The sequence below is a fragment of the Platalea leucorodia genome (genome assembly GCF_965183815.1).
Source record: "Platalea leucorodia genome assembly, chromosome: 22".
Classification (NCBI taxonomy): domain Eukaryota; kingdom Metazoa; phylum Chordata; class Aves; order Pelecaniformes; family Threskiornithidae; genus Platalea; species Platalea leucorodia.
The window spans coordinates 3,750,850-3,766,092 of NC_138844.1; the positions used below are offsets into that span (position 1 = coordinate 3,750,850).

Genomic DNA, 15,243 nt, shown 5'->3' on the forward strand with positions numbered 1-15,243 from the left:
CAAAATGGGAATTTCCTCCTTTGATCCATCCAGCAGAACTCACCTTTGCCCAGATGCTGGGGATATTTTAGGATGGTACAAAACATCCCGGGGATTCCTGGGGGGAGCGGGGCGTTGAGGCTCGGGATGTCGTCTGTGGCGTTGATGTACTTGGAGCATCTCAAACATCCTCTCCACAGCTCCGCCGTCCCAAAGGGGAACGGGGACTCTTGTCACGCAGAAGGACCATCGGTAAAAAGCGAAGGAGCTTGTCTCGTTCTCGGCCTGCGGGACGTGGAGCCGTGCCTTTTATTTGAATTAAACCCAGCCCATCACTGGGATAAAAGCTAAAAGACAAAAAAAAAAAAGCAACAGTGGAAGCAACTGAAGGAAGAGCACGGCCGTTGCGTCTCCCCACGCGAGCAGGCAGGAGAAGCCGGCGGAAGGGTCTCCCTTGTCCGGGAGAAGGTGGCGATGCTGAAGATGGCCCCGCGTTCAGCGGCGAGCGGCTCGGGGACCCCAGGGAGCCGCTGCTGGGTCGCGACGGTCGCCTGGCCCGCGGGAGCCACGAGGCCGCTCGGGGCCGGCCCGGGCGCGGGGACGCGGGGCAGCGATGCTGGCCCTGCTGCGGCCCCGGCGTCACCCGCGGGGCAGGGCCCCGTCCCGGCTGTGGGGCAGGACCCTGCTGTCACCCGTGGGACGGGAGCCCCCGTCACCGACGGAAGGCGCGAGCCCGGTGGGACGGGAGCCCGCGTCACCGGTGGGACACAGGCCCAGCGTCGCGGGTGGGACACGGGCCCTGCGTCACCTGGGGGATGCGGGCCTGGTGTCACCGGCGGGACGGGGCCCTGCCACCCGCGGGCAGGAGCCCGCCGCCGCCGCGGGCGGGCCTGCCCCGAGACCCGCGGGACCGGAGCCCCCGCGTCCCCCGCGGGTCGCGAGTGGCCTGTGGCCCGCGGGACGCCCCGCGGCTCACGATCGGGTGCCGCCCGCGGGGCAGCCGTGCCCCGCCGCCCCCCGCCTCGCCCCCGAGCCGCCCCCGCGGCCGGGCCGCCGCCGCCCCCCGCCCGCCGGTCCCGCGGCCCGGGCGGACCCGCGGCTGCCCCGGGAGGCGGCCCAGCGCCCGGGGCCTCCCGGCCGGGCCGGGCCGGGCCCGCGGGGGGGCAGCGCGGGCGGGGGGGCGCGGGGCGGGGGGGCCGGGGGCGCGGAGGGGGGCGAGGTGCGGGGTGCGGGGGGTGCCGGGCAGGGGGCGAGCCGCGGCACCGCATCAATCACCGCCCGCCCCGCCCCTCCCGCGCTGACTGACGCGGCGGCGGCCAATGGGGAGGGCCCATGCCCCGCGCTCAGCCAATGGGTGCGGGGGAGGGCGGAAGGTCCCCACTTCAAGGCTGGTTGAGCGGCGCAGGTAGGTGCGGGGCGAGGTGCTGCCGGTGCGGGGCGGCTCGGGGGGCCGGGCCGCCGCGGCGGGGGGGGGCGCGGGCCGGGCTGACCCGGAGCGGGGCCCGCCGCCCCCCCCGCCGCCCGCGGGCAGCGCCAGGCCAAGTGGCGCGGCCCCCGCCGCCGCCGCCGTCCCGCAACTTGGCTGCGGGGGCCGGGCCGCGGCGGGGCTGGCGGGGGGCGGCGGCTCCTCTCGGGGCCGGCCGGGGAGCTGGGGGCCGGGGCTCGCCGCGGGGGTGGGGGGGCCCGGCCGCAGGGCCCGGGGCGTCGGGGAGAGCTCCGCCCCGCCGCGCTGCCCGGGGGGGCCGGGCCGGGCCGGCTCCGTGCGGAGCGGGGACCCCCCCGCCTCCCGCCCCGGGCCTCCATTTTAGCCCGGGGAAGCGAGGCCGGGCCCGGGGGGGCTTCTAGAAGGATCCGGGGGCGGCAGCCCCCGGCCCCCCGCACCCCCGGCCCGGCCTCCGGGCGCTGCCGGGCCCCGTCCCCGCCGGCCGGCCCGGGGCGGGATGGAGGTGACTGGGGGCTCGGAGGAGCCGGGGTGGCGGGGGCTGTGCCCCCCCGCTGCTGACAGCCCTTTCTTTCCCCAGGTCCCGGATTTTTCCACCTTCTCAAATAAATAAATAAGAAACTTGCAGACCTACCGGGCGTCGGCGGAGGCTGGAAGGATCCGGAGGGCCTCCCCGCGCCACCGGCTGACCGCCTGGACCGCAGGTGGCGAGGATGGGCCTGGCCAAGATGCCCAGCAAGGTACGGTCTCCCCTTCTCCCTGCCCGCTGCGGCCGGGCCAGCCTTTGGGTTTCGCGAACCGCCACGCCGGCTGGGTCGGACGCGCCGAGTTGCGTTTGCAGGCGGCGGTGTAGTTTCTGATGGTGCAGGATGAGTCTGGAGCCCTGCGCGTAGCTTCTTGGCCAATGCGTAACTTTAAAATGGAGGGTCGGGAATACGGCTGAAAACGTGGATTCATCCCGTGCGTGCGGGGTGTTTCTCTCCAAAACCGTTCCGATGCCTGTATGCAGTGCGGAGATGCGTAGCGTAGCCTCCTCTTTGGAGCGTGCGTATTTATTTCCTGATATTACTTGTCCTTGTATGCAGCAGCATCGAGACATCAAGGTATGACTTGCCCAGAAAAAGAAAGATCTCCTACTTCTTTTTTCCCCTTATTGTGTGCATCCTTAAACCACAGGTTTACATCAATCAGATCCTTTTTACTTGTGGATATAATCTGGTTTATATACGTACTTACAATATCAAGAGAGTTGTGTGTACCTGTCAGAGTGGTCTCAGCTTTGTCCCATGAAGACCGAAGGTCTAAACCTGGGTTTTCACGCTCGCGTTTCCGTGCCTCTGGCTTCCCCGCATGTGAAGTGGCCGTAGCGCTTCTGGGTCTGGAGCGGAGGGCGGCGAGGGTTTGCTGGTCCGCGTTTAGAAAAGTCACCTCTTACTTTGCTGATGTTATTACAGGTTGAGAATTGCGTCTTAAACACTGAGGTACAGCAATCGAGCTCCGTGAAGCTGAATAAAACCTAAAGGGAAGTGCTAAAGGGAAGGATATTTCCCTCTCTTCATAAATCTACAAGCCAAAGCAGCCTGACTTTAGGCCAATTATGGAGGCTGAATTTAGACAAATTCTCTTGTAATGGGAGAACCAAAAATCTTGACTCAATCCTTTCGCACTGACCTTAGACAAATCTGCTCTGGTATCTGATCTCCAGTTGGCTAACGCAACAGTAAAGGCTCTTATTCTGTGCATACATAATAACAGTAAGTTGTTGTGTGGGCTTTAAAAAAGGGAATTAAAGCTTTCTGTTACAGGTTTTGGAGGTTATCACTGAATTTCTGGGAAGTCTGTGTTCCTGCTTCTCCTGCTGAAAGTGGTGGGAAGTCGGCAGAGAGCTTCTCTGGAAACTGGTCCTGATTTCCAAAGTCCACACGCTGGTGTATTGGCTGAATACAGGGGTTTAGCATGTGGCTTCGTGGAGCTTGACACCCGCGTGGGCACTTGTGTGGCCCTAGGGTGTTGTCAGCCCTGTGATTTCAGTGTGTATGCCAACTAACGAGGGTCTACGGCAGTCGACAGCGGTGTTGCGCTGTCTAACAAAATGTTCCGACTCCAAATACGAGCTCATTAGCCTCGTGCTTCAGCCTGGAAAACTCGGAGGAGTAAAACCGTAAAATTTAAGAGCGCTTAAGCCATTGTGAAATGGAGAGTCAGTGTCACCGTCGTGTTGATGGCTGGGAAAGCTGCAGATAGTGCCTGCGCCGAGCAGCCTGGACCTGTGCCTGGCAGCTGGGGAGAGAACCCCGGCTTTGGGTTTGGAGGGTGCGGAAGAGACGCGCTCTCTCCGACGGAGCGGGTCGGGGATGGGCACGTGAGAGGGTAACACCGGGTCCTTTCTGCTTCCCGTGAGCTGGCGGGAGCCGAGGGCAGGGAGGCGCGCCCGCGGGTCACGCGTAAGGCTGCTGGAGGGCGTAGCGAGGAGGGTGTGCGGACCGTCGTCGTGTCGGGCCGTCACGTCCGCTCCGCATTTTTGCTCAGAGGCGTTGGCTTCTTATGGCGAGGATCTGGTTGGACCTTGGGGTTTTTTTGTGTATGAGTCTGTCATCTGTTCCTGTGCCAATTGCTTTAAACCTCTGATCAGTATGTATTTGAGTGCTTTTGTATCTTGTCTCCCTGACTCACGCTCACAAACTCTAGCGCCTGAGATTGTCGCAGTTTGCAATGCTTTTTCATCATAGAAGAGAGCAACTCCATTATAGCCCTTAAGTTTTATAAAGCCCTTTACCTGCAGCTCCTCGGAGGGGAGGGAGGGTTTCTCGGAGCAGAGGAGCAGGGAGGTCTGCCTGGTCCTTCACGTCTAACGGGCGCAGGAAGAAATCTGCAGACTCTGCCGCTCCGAAGCTCTCTGCGCTGTGGTGGTGGCCGCAGAAACGCGGGGCTCGCTGCCTTACTCCTCTCGCTGCCATTTCCCTGCGGTCGTCTGGGCACTGGTTCTCCTGCGCTAGACTTGTCATAGGAAGTATGGTTAATAAGGAGAGCGTGTAGGGACTTGACTTTTTTCCACCTATGATCTCGGATGTTTTCCTGCGTTGCTGAGGGTTGAAGGCAGGTGGATTTGGCTGGGACTGAGGAATTTGTGTGAAGCCCCGAAACTTGGGGCTCGGAGGCTTGCAGCTTGTGTTACCTCTGGAACGGAAGCTCTCGGAGCGCAGCTCTGATCTCGAGATGCTAGATGACTCTTGAGCGTGACCAAAAGGGTAAATAATCTAATATCCTGGTTATTGGCTATGTTTCAGTCTGGTTAAACTGCTGCTCCAGTTTGAGATTAAACTGAATTATAAGCAGCTACCAATAGAGCAGTAATTTTTACCCTGAGTCTGGAAATCCAAACAGCAATAGAATTGTTCCACGTGCCCTACAGCAGAAACAGAAACTAATTCTCCCGTTAGTGGATCTGAGAAAGACCATGTGAAAAAGAAGACTATAATGTGAGTTAACGAACGGAGACTCTTAAAACTAGTGTTAATCGTGCCTGCGGCAGAGGGAGAGCTTTCGCGTCCCGATGCCAGCGGTGAGCGGAGGCTGGCCGTGGAAGGTCTCAGGCGTGCTGTTGACTCGCGAGAGGGAGCGTGAGGTGCGGGATTTGGTGCAAGTCGAATCTACGAAGATGTTCTGCGAGCCTCAGCCATGGCTCGTGGATTCCCTTGCCCGGGATAAAGGAAAGTACATCAAGACTTTCCAACTGGAAGATGGAGGAAGGGTCGAGTTGTGCAGCAGGTATAAATCCGGTCTCCCTCAGCCCCGGACTGCGGGTAGCATAGCCGTGCTTGTTACCAGTCGCTGGCTTCCTAACTAGTTCTTCTAACTTTTATTTACATGAAAACTGTTTAATCTATTTGTCTGTCGTACAGTGGAACCGAATGTTACTCCTGGCAGTGGGAGCACGTGTGAAGTGCCTATGCTGTGGCGATACGAACCCCATAAGGTGTATTTCAGCGTTGAGATTTGAAAGGGTTGTCCTCTCAAACTCAATTAGCCTATGGCTCACGGTTTTATAAGACATGGGCTTCTCCGTGGTTACTGCAGGATCACATTTTCCTCTCCTCTCATCTCCTTCCCCCCCCAGCATAACTACCTATAAGCTGAAATGGAAGGAATGCAACTTTTGAAGTGTGTCATCACCTTACTTATTCTGCTATTCATTTGTATTTTATTTCACTGCTCGCATCATTAAATGTCTGGGATCATATAGTGTACTCTGCACGAAACAGACTGATTTCCATAAAGAAGTATTGCCTTAATCACTGCCATTATGGTGTTTCTTAAGCAAATACCCAAGAAAACCGATGGGATCTGAGGCTTACTCTTGCACCTCTTGTGCAGTTTCATACATGTGTTTTGGATGGATCTAAGCCAACGCGATAATATTGTAGGCAATTCATGGGGACCTACGTGATACGGGGGTTACAGCTAAATGTAGATGTGGATGCTTTACCCTCTGCAAGTTGATAAAACCTGGGTGTCAGTCGCCAGCTGGACTCATGGCTTAAAGCTTCAGGGTGCTTTACTGTGAGTACTCAGCCTGCCGTTCTTTGGAAAGTACTTCACTGTGTTCCCCACACTGGTACACACAGAAGTTCCCATGAGGACTTTGGGAAATCGGGCTCTTCTGCACAATGTGCATCGATCTGACGCAACAGTGTGGTGTATTCGAGTACTTTTTGGCACGACGAGACCAACGTCTTTGGCAGGGATTCAAAAATACAGTGGTGAAGTTTGTTTGTTACCTTTGTTAAATAGTCATACATTCCCAGCCTCTCATCCCTATGGAAACCATAGAGATAAATTTCACGGTGGAAACCATATAAATACATTTCTCAGTTGAAACCGTAATTGATTCAAAATCGCTTATTACTATGGCATAATAACACGTGCCCCTTAGCTTCACAGCAGATTAAATAATTCCCCCCCTAGCCTAGGTAGCAATAGAGCTGTGACCTCGAGATGTTCTATAGGGTAGGCTCTCCAGTACGAGAACAAGCAACGCGCGTTGTCCTTGTAATTATGAATGTCCGTATCAAAAGGCTTGATCTAAATCATCAAGGGGGTTTTCAAACGAGCAGTGTTACTTATGTGGATCACTCGGCTTTTTTCCTGAGTAGTGTATTCGTTTCCTGTTCCATCAAGCAAACGAAAACTTAATATGTTGATCTCTAAGTCTCCAAGGAAGATCCAGGCTTGTAGCTCGACCGTAGGATCTGTTAGTAGAGTAGGTACCTGCCTGACCAGGGAGGTATCAGGGTTGCTGAGCTCTACCAGCCTCTGCACTATTTACCTTCACCTGGCTCTACTTTCTGTTTTTTAAGGACTTTGCTCTTTTTCTTTCCTTTTTAGTGAGCGTTTTCAGAATAGCTGGCTGGGATGTGCTGTGTCTGTCACAACTAAGGAGTGCCTTTCTTCGGTGACCGGACATGTTCTTTAATGTAGGAAAAGAATATCGGAAGAGCAACGATCACTGCAGAGGTCTCTTCTTGTTGCTGCAACATATATTTAGCTTTAAACAGACAAGTCTTGCATCTTCTGTGGCCACCGACGTTTGAGTTTGCTGCTTTTTGTTAGGATATCTGAGGTTGCAAATGAAGACGCAAAAGTTGCGGTTGTATCTGTAGGGAGTCTCATCACTGTGTTCTTCGGTGACCATCGCCTTCTCTGCCTTCAGAATGTTTCTCAAACTGATCTAGCATCTTCGCAGGCTCAAAAGTCTCTCTTCATGTGTCCTAGCGTATTTGTTAATATAACTATATGTACAACTATGCATATACTAGTTAAATTTCTGAGGAACTTTAACAGTCTCTGTAGTTATATTAACAAATAACAAATGAGTAGTTGGGTACGTAGCACTCGCCATATATTGAACCCTGTGGTTTGTATGTTCTCGATGCTTTGTGGGTGAGGGTGACTTCAAAGAAAGATTTAAAGGATGATGCTGTAAAAATGTGGGTTCAGCGGGGAGAGCTCCTCTTGTTCAGGCGGGGCATCTCGGGAGTAGTAACGAAGTTGTGCGAGGGACTCGTGGGTGAGGGTGGCTGGCGCAGGAGTAGCTAGGTGACCTGCAGGAGATGTTGTGGCGCTCTTTTGAATGGAAAATGGAGACTGGAAGGGCTGTAAAAAGGTATGTGTCGGAGGCCAAAGTTGTATTATTTTAGACTGCACAGCAATTTTTGCTACATCATCTCCAGATCAGGTTGAATGATGAAAGCTGTAGATGTGTCTGTGCTGCAGGAAGATCCAGATCTGTACCAGGCTGTCAGGCTAGGGATCTCGGCTCTTGGTTAGGCATGCTTCAATTAGCAGAAAATTCTGCAGTGCAGAATGAACCAAAGCTTAGAAACTTTATTGCACAGGAATTTCTTGTAACTTCCTCTACAACAGATTGCCCTCCCTCTTCTGTTCCAGTATAAAAATGCATTTGTTGCTACTTCTGCTTTTTAGCTGGACTGAATTCAAAGTAGATTTAAGAAAAAAAAAAAAGGTATGCATGCTGTTGTAGGGTCCTGTGTCTTGGCTGCCTAAAGAGCTGTCCGAGCGTGGTGAGGAGAAACAGATCAGGAGAAAGCACGAAGCTGCTCTCTGAGCTCATCGTGCGACCGTCTTTCAGAAACAGTATTTCTGTTGCCCTTAAGAATAGAATATATTCTCCGTGTGACCCGGTTCTGTGCTGGATATGGGGTTGCTGATAACACGCTGTCCTGATGTCCTCCTTGGTGCTGTTTCATCACTGACTTAAAGCCCAGTTCAAGGTCCCTAGACTCATTTTTCAAGGTACTGCATGAAATTGCTGAGACTGGGTAACTGGTGCATTGGGACGGGGAACGGCCATCTGGGAGGGCAGGGCTGTGACTGCAAGGGACAGCACGCACAGGAGCAGAGCTGGTTGCCTGCACCTCCCTGCTAGGGCATAAAAAGCCAGCATTGGTCTCTCTGCTGTCCTTAGTTGAACACTTTTCTTGAAAAAAACACTGAAGTATGAGCTCAGTTTGGAGCATTTGTGTTGGTCAGCAGAGGCACAGTCAGTCTCTGGCCTCTGGGGTAGTTTTGGCCACGAGCGTAGGTGGCCGCATGGGCCCTTAGAAAAAATGATTAAATGTGTTGCCCACGGATTTCCTGACCCAAAAAACCAGCTGTAATGACAGTTCCGTGGCGTGATTTGTTAAGCAATATGTTGGATTTTAAAGAGCAATAGTAGTATCTTGACTGTGTATCTCCAAATGCTTTTTAAAGGAGGGGAGCGTTGCTTTTCCCCTTGTGTGGTGGTGGGATTTGAAGCAAGAGGAGGAAAGAAACTTGTCTGTATGTGCTGCATAATCCAGATCAGGATTGCCCGTGCTGGCTATGGAAACAGCGTTCATAGGTCTTACCTAATTCTGCAGTCAAGACAGAACAACTTTTATTTTTGCTCTAAACCCAACTCTCTAGGGCAAGTGCTCCTCTCTGGCGGTGTATAACAGCATGCACTGCTGTAGCTTTTTCCCTGTGCAGACAAATGATGGTATAAAGCACTTTTTTAGTGGCATAACTGCATTCCTACTGTAGAGGCAGCATAGCTATAGTGAGGGGAAAGCAGCGTGCTGGCTGCAATAGATATCAAATCAAAATCGACATGTAGCCCCGCCTGAGGGGGAAGAGTGCCTTTGCCTGGCAGCAATAGAGAGCGGTTCTGTGGCACCCCGAATGTCGGGTGAATGTGCACGCCTGGGTTCCAGCTGGGCTGGGGGACGGATCGGCGTCACCCTCGTGCAAATGGCAAAACTGAAGGTCAAAGAGGTGAAATGGTTCCTGCAGTCCCAAACGAATTCTTTCCTGCTCCGCTTGCCTCCTGGTGTGTCCTGCGTGCGTAGTGAGATGGAGTTTGTCAAGGAGGGGGAGAAAGGATCTTTATGGTGGTATGAGAAACCCTCTTCTGCTCGGCTGCGGATCGCACTGCCGTGGTTTCCAGCCCCGTGTCTCCTTCCGGCGTTTGCTCTAAAGCCTGGTGGTAGCCCTTGACATCAGTGAGCACGCAGACCCCCGCCTGCGGAGCTGCTGGGAGCAGGCAGGCCTCCATCCGGGAGCGCGGGAGCTCGCTGGGCAGCACCGGGCGCCTTCGGGGGGCTGAGGGCAGGAGGGCGTGCAGCGTGCGGCCAGGACCGTATTTTGGAGGGACACCTCCCAAAGCTGTGCTGGCTTTGGGTGGTTTTGGGTAACGCCTCCCAGAGCTGCTCTGGATTCAGGGGTTTTAATGGAATTTTTAGGCAGAATTTTGGGGAATGCAGTTGAAGAGCGTGGCAGGGGGAATGCGAAATGAGCCAGCAGAGAGCTCCTGGGGCTGCCGGTGAGATGGCAGAGCGAGGCGTGGTGTTTTGGGGGGAAACCAGTTAAAAGGGAGAAAGTTTTTTTTCTGCAGGGAGCGGGCTTTGGATGGAAAAACGGGAAGTGGTGGGGTTTTTTTGGGGGGGAATGCGTAAAACAGTGAAAGTTTCTGCGGGGAGCGGGCTCGGCCCCCCCTCGGGGCGGGACGGCGGCACGTGGCGGCGCCGGACTACACCTCCCAGCATGCCCCGCGGAGCCCCGCCCCGGAGCGGGGCGGCCGCGCCTGCGCGCTGCGCGGCGGGCGCCCCCTGGCGGCCGGTGGCGGTGGCGCAGCCTCCTGCAGCGGCGTACGCGGCGGCCGGACAATAGGCGGCGGGCCCGCCCCGCCCCCGGTCCGCCCCCCCCCACCTCCCGCCCCCCCCCCGCGGCGGCGGCGGCGGCGGGCGCCCCTCCCGCACTGCAGCTCCTCCGCGCGGCGGGCGCCCGGCGCTGCGGCGGGAGCTCGGCGGGGCCCCCTGGCTGCGGGCGGGCGACGGGCGCGGTGCGCGCGGCGGCCGGCGGGGGCGCTGCGGCGCCCCCCTCCTCCCCCCCCCCCGGTGCATTCTCCGGCTGACGGGAGGGGGAGGGCAGAGAAGGAGCCTGGCCGCCATTTTCCGAGCCGCGCCGCCGCCGCGCTCGCCCGGAGCGGGGGGGAGCGGGGGGAGAAGAAAAGCGCCGCAGCGCCCGCTCCGCCGCCGCCCGCCGGGCCCGCCCCGCCGCCGCCCAGCGCTCCGAGCCGGGGGTGGGGGGGGCCGCTCCCCACCCCCCCCCCGCCCCGCCGCCCGCCCGCCCCAGCCCGGACTGCGGCCGTCGCTCTGCGCCCGCCGAGGGAGACGGGCGAGCCCATCCCCCCTGCCGCCGGGGCGGACCCGAGCGGGCGGGGGGGGGCGCCGGGGCTGCGGCCGGGGCTGGCGGAGCCCGCCCCGGTTGCGGCGCCTCGGCTGCCCCTCGGCCGGGGCTTGTTTGCAAACTGCGCCCGTTTTGTGGGGGGGCCGAGCCCGCCCGGACCGCGCTCGCCGCTCGTCACGTGGTAGGTGCCGCTCGCCCCGCGCCGCTCCGCTCCGCGCCCGCCGCCCCGCGCCTCCCCCGCCGCCCCTTTGTTAGCGCCGCCGCGCCCCGCCGGGCCCCGCTGCGGGCCGGCCGCCGCGCCCCAACTTCTCCGCCCGGCGGGAGGCGGCTCCCCCGCCACCCCCCCACCCCTCCCTCCCTTCCCGGTGCCGGGGAAAGTGCGGGGGTCGCGGCGGGGGAACGGGGCGGGGGGGGCGGGCTGACCCGCCGGCCCGTTCCCCCCCCCCCCCGTCCCTCCGCCGCCCCCGGTGCCGCAGCTCCCGCGGGCGGGGTGGGGGATGGCGCTACTTTAAAATTGAAATCTCCGGCCCGGAGGCGCCCGGGTGGGCGGCGGGGTCCCGGCGGGCCGGGCCCGGGCCCCTCACGTGGCCGGCGGCACCGCGGCGGCGGAGCCCGGCCCCGCTGCCCCCGGGAGGGAAGGGGCCGGGGGGGGGGGGGGGGGGGGTAATCACTATTCCCTAACCGGGGGGGGGGGGGGGGGGGGGCACACGCGAAGTTTTAAAAGTAAACAGAAAAAAAAAAAATTAAATTGCATAACCTCAATCTTGCAAAACGCGTGGAGGGGAGCAGCTCCTCCGTCCCGAAATCCGCCTGGAAAATATGACCGTAGCGGTCTCGGTAATCCCGGTGCCCCGGTGGGCTCCCGGCGCTGTCACCGGTGTCTGTCTGCGGGAGCCCTGCCTGTGTCAGGGTGCGCTTTCCCCTTCTCGGGGGGGGTACAATAGCGTAATTTTTCATCTGGGTTTGTGCTGCTAAGCCATTTTCCTGTATCTACTTTCTGGCTGCTTATTTTTATTTATTTGTTATATATATATATATATTTTTTTTTTTTTTTTTTTCCCTGAACTGGCCCTGCCAATCCGGAATTATTTTTCTCAAAACAAGCTGGAAGAGCACGGCTATCCTGAAATGCTTTCCGTGATCGGTACGTGTGTTTACTTCCATCACGGGATTGGCATCTTCCAGCGCTTGATCGCAGAGAAATTTGCCTCCTTTTGGGTATAAACGAGGGTCGTGTAGAAGGAAAAACACCCAAAAAAGCAGAGCCTCCTTACGAACCGAGGTGTCATCGCTCCGCTCATTAAATTTGTGTACAGGTGGATCAAAACGCAGGCGTTGGATAGGTTATATTGTCTGTTATGTAAAATGCACTTGAATGACAAACTGTAGTTTTCCATGAAGCCGGTCAGGATATGGGAGGAACTGCAGGTTTTTATTTGTTTGGACTGACCATGATATTTTGAACTGGTTTGGGCCATGTCTGTGTTCGCGGTTACATCATGTCATGTGTTGTGTACAGTGTGATTTGTGCCTCTAAAAATAAGGCGAGGTAAAAGCCCGTTGCTCAGAGGTAGGAAAGTAGGAGAGTACTTGAGCCGTGGTACGGTCCCGCTGACGACAGGGATATAAAACACTTTGGGGGGGCAGTTAAGGTGTTACGTGTCTGTGTGGCTAAACCTCCGCCGTCGTTATGAATCCAGGGATCTGGGTGTATGTAAGCGTTTCCTCTTTAAAACCGTATTTGTCCTTTTTATAGCCTTTGTTTTCACGGAGGAACCTCTGATGCTCTTCCCCTGCTTTAGCGTAGTCCTCTTGAATTTTCATTCTGGCATGGGAATGGTGCGGGTAGCAACGCTGTTCAATCTGCTTATATGATTTCTTTAATTGAGAAGTCTGCAGCCTTTTAAATCAGCGAAGGGGGAGATGAAGCGGAGCTGAGCTGGGGGCTGTAAAGGCGAAGCTGGGGAAACCCCCGACCCGCCTATGGCACCAGGACCCCGGGGCAGCTCGCTTTTCCTTCCCGAGGTGTCCGTCGTCGGCCACCGTCAGAGACGAGATATGGGTGGCATGTTTTTTGGCGCGGGAGGGATGGGTATGTTTTTTTTTTTTTTTGTAGCCGCACTGCCAAGGTAGCACAGCTGTGTAGGGCTTAATGGATTGATATGCTGCAGGAGCAGTTAATTGTGGAACTTGATTGTGATACTGTTATAGCTGATTTGTAATGATTTAGCAATGAGGATGACTTGTGTTCCCTCTTCAGAGGTGATAAAGCAGCAGATGACCAGGCAGATGTGGCTGTGTTTCTTTTATGCTTCCCCCCCCCCCCCCCCCTTTCCTTTTATTTTTTTTAATGCTGTATTTGAGTCTCATTTGCTCTCAGAGATCATCCGGTAACTGGAGAACTGGTGAAATTCTGACATCACGCAAGTCAGGGGTGAAAACTGAGCAGTTCTTTGACCAAAGTCACTTCCTTTTGCCCTGTTTATAACTGTTTTTGTGAACACAACTGCCATTATCTAATGAACACTCTGAACAAAGACTGTCTCTGGAGTTTCAGCTCTCCACCCTCTTTCTGCTCAGGCAGCGAGTGGTGCCTGTCCTTAAGAACCTCGGCAGACTTTTCCAGGGAGGGTAAGACTTAACGTGCGGTGAAGTAAAGATAAGGCCTGAGGACTTCTTAGGTCCTCCCAAGGCAGGGAAAGGGTAAAGCTTGGGGAGGGGGGAGAAGGGGCGAGCAGCACGTGTGGGCCTCCCCCCATCCCCCTTCCATGTGATTTTTCCTTTTCTGGAAATTTATATTTTTCTGGAACAATTTTTTGAGAGTAGGTCAGTGATATCTCTGCCCATCCCCACTTAACAGCACCTGATTTTGCATTTTTTTGTTTGTGGTTTTTGTTTTTTTTTAACTGGACTGTGTGGGAAACAGGTGGGCCAACTTAGGCCTAAATGGGAATTTAATTCAGTGTAAGTGTCTCAGGTGGATCCCATACTGATTGCACCAAATAATATTTAAGTTCTGCACGCATGCCTCTGTTCAAAGTGTTTATCGTTTAATTAAAAAGAGCCTCTTAGCATTCGGGCAGTCAGAGCGGCAGGTGATCTGAGAAGCACCGTTTCTGTTGCAGCATTTCATAAATACCGCGTCCCTGCTCATAACTTCCAGGAATCCAATGTCTGTCTGGAATAAAAAGCTGCAAAGACTTCAGCACACCGCTTGGGTTGAGAATCCTTCCCAGCCTTGTAAATAGTAGTTTAGCTACGTCTTCAAGGATGCAGTTTTCTGTAACAAATCGTTTAAATTGGAATAAAGGCTTTCTGTTTTTTCTCAGCTGGGCAAGGAGTTGTCGTACTCAAATCAGCAAGAGTCCCGGTGATGCAGGACTCGAGTAAACATAATTCCGTTAAACCCTGCGCCTGTCCCCTTCGGCCCGAGTTCAGACCTGGGTTTTTGGAAGAGGATAGCTTGGATAAGGTCCCGGTCAGGTTTCAAAGAAAGTTAGAAAGTAAGCGTGTATCTCCCTCTGCCATGAACCGCTCTCAGCAGCTGACTGCCAAAGTATAACTCAGTTTAGAGAATGAGACAAACAGCGAAATGGGATATGCTAATAGCCACAAAGACTTAATTCTGGAGGACAGAGTTTTGACAGGGCAGTGTCTGAATTTAATGATGAAACCGTGCTGTTTATCTAACGATAGGAGGAAAAAGGGTAACAAAATCGCATCTGAAGGGAGGAAATGGGAGTAGCTGTCAGCCTGCACAGGCCGCATCGTCATCTGTTCCTGAATCTCTTGCTGCAAACTTACTTTTTGCAGATTTGGTGGAAAGGCGAGTGTTTAAAAAAACCCTAGCTATTTTAAAAAAAGTTTAATTGAAATCTATACTTCTGTATTGGGAGCTGCTTCGGGCCTCAGAGGTGTTAGCAGAAGATGGACCTTAAATATTTCTCACTTTCAGCTCTATCAAACGTTAGGTGTCCTCTCTCTGAAATCTTTATCACTTCCTCTCGAGGTCTGCAGCGACAGAGGATATGATGGGAAAGGTTACCGTGAAGTTGCCTAATGCTAAATGAGAAGCAGCAAACTGAGTTCACAGTGTAATTATGGCCCGTAAAAAGGAAGCTGCGATGTGCGATTGGACATCGCCTTCTATTAAACAGGTATCTCGGTTCTGGAGTTCGTGTCATCTCGTGTTTAGTTGCTGCCATGGCAGTCTTTATGGATTGTTCTCTCTCCTGTGAGATCCGAGGAGCAATAAAAGCTGAGATCTGCAGTTAGCTGAGCATACGCGTCCTGGAGAACTGTGTTATGAACTCCATTCAAAATAAGGTATTTAAACTCAGCTGGAGACCAGCCTACCAGATTGGGCAGGGATCTAGTGATTGGAGACACTTAATTCTGTTCTGTAATTTCCTCTTGAGGACACAGCCAGTTAACGCAGGGCACTCTCAAAGACTTTTTGTAGTGACAGTCTATGCCTTGTTTTAAAATATGAAGTATTAAGGTGGTGCCATTTACGGGGCGGGGTTTAAAAGTTTTGGTAACAATCACGTGCTTTTGAGCAAAGGTTGGTGTGACCGCACCTAGTGAATGAAAAT

The 15,243-nt window shown here is 55.1% G+C and overlaps 1 protein-coding gene across 4 annotated transcripts in view; it reads left to right on the top strand.

Annotated features, from left to right (window-relative positions):
* Nucleotides 1–10,724: 10,724 nt before the first annotated feature.
* Nucleotides 10,725–15,243, top strand: part of KANSL1 (KAT8 regulatory NSL complex subunit 1) — a 92,067-nt gene continuing 87,548 nt past the window's right edge. For 3 of the 4 annotated variants that reach the window (XM_082331932.1, XM_082331934.1, XM_082331935.1), the window contains exon 1: nucleotides 10,725–10,829. The gene's annotated coding sequence lies outside the window, so the exon portion shown is untranslated. Of the gene's footprint in view, nucleotides 10,830–11,752; nucleotides 11,793–15,243 lie in introns of all 4 variants that reach the window. The other variant, XM_082331933.1, reaches the window with a different exon arrangement.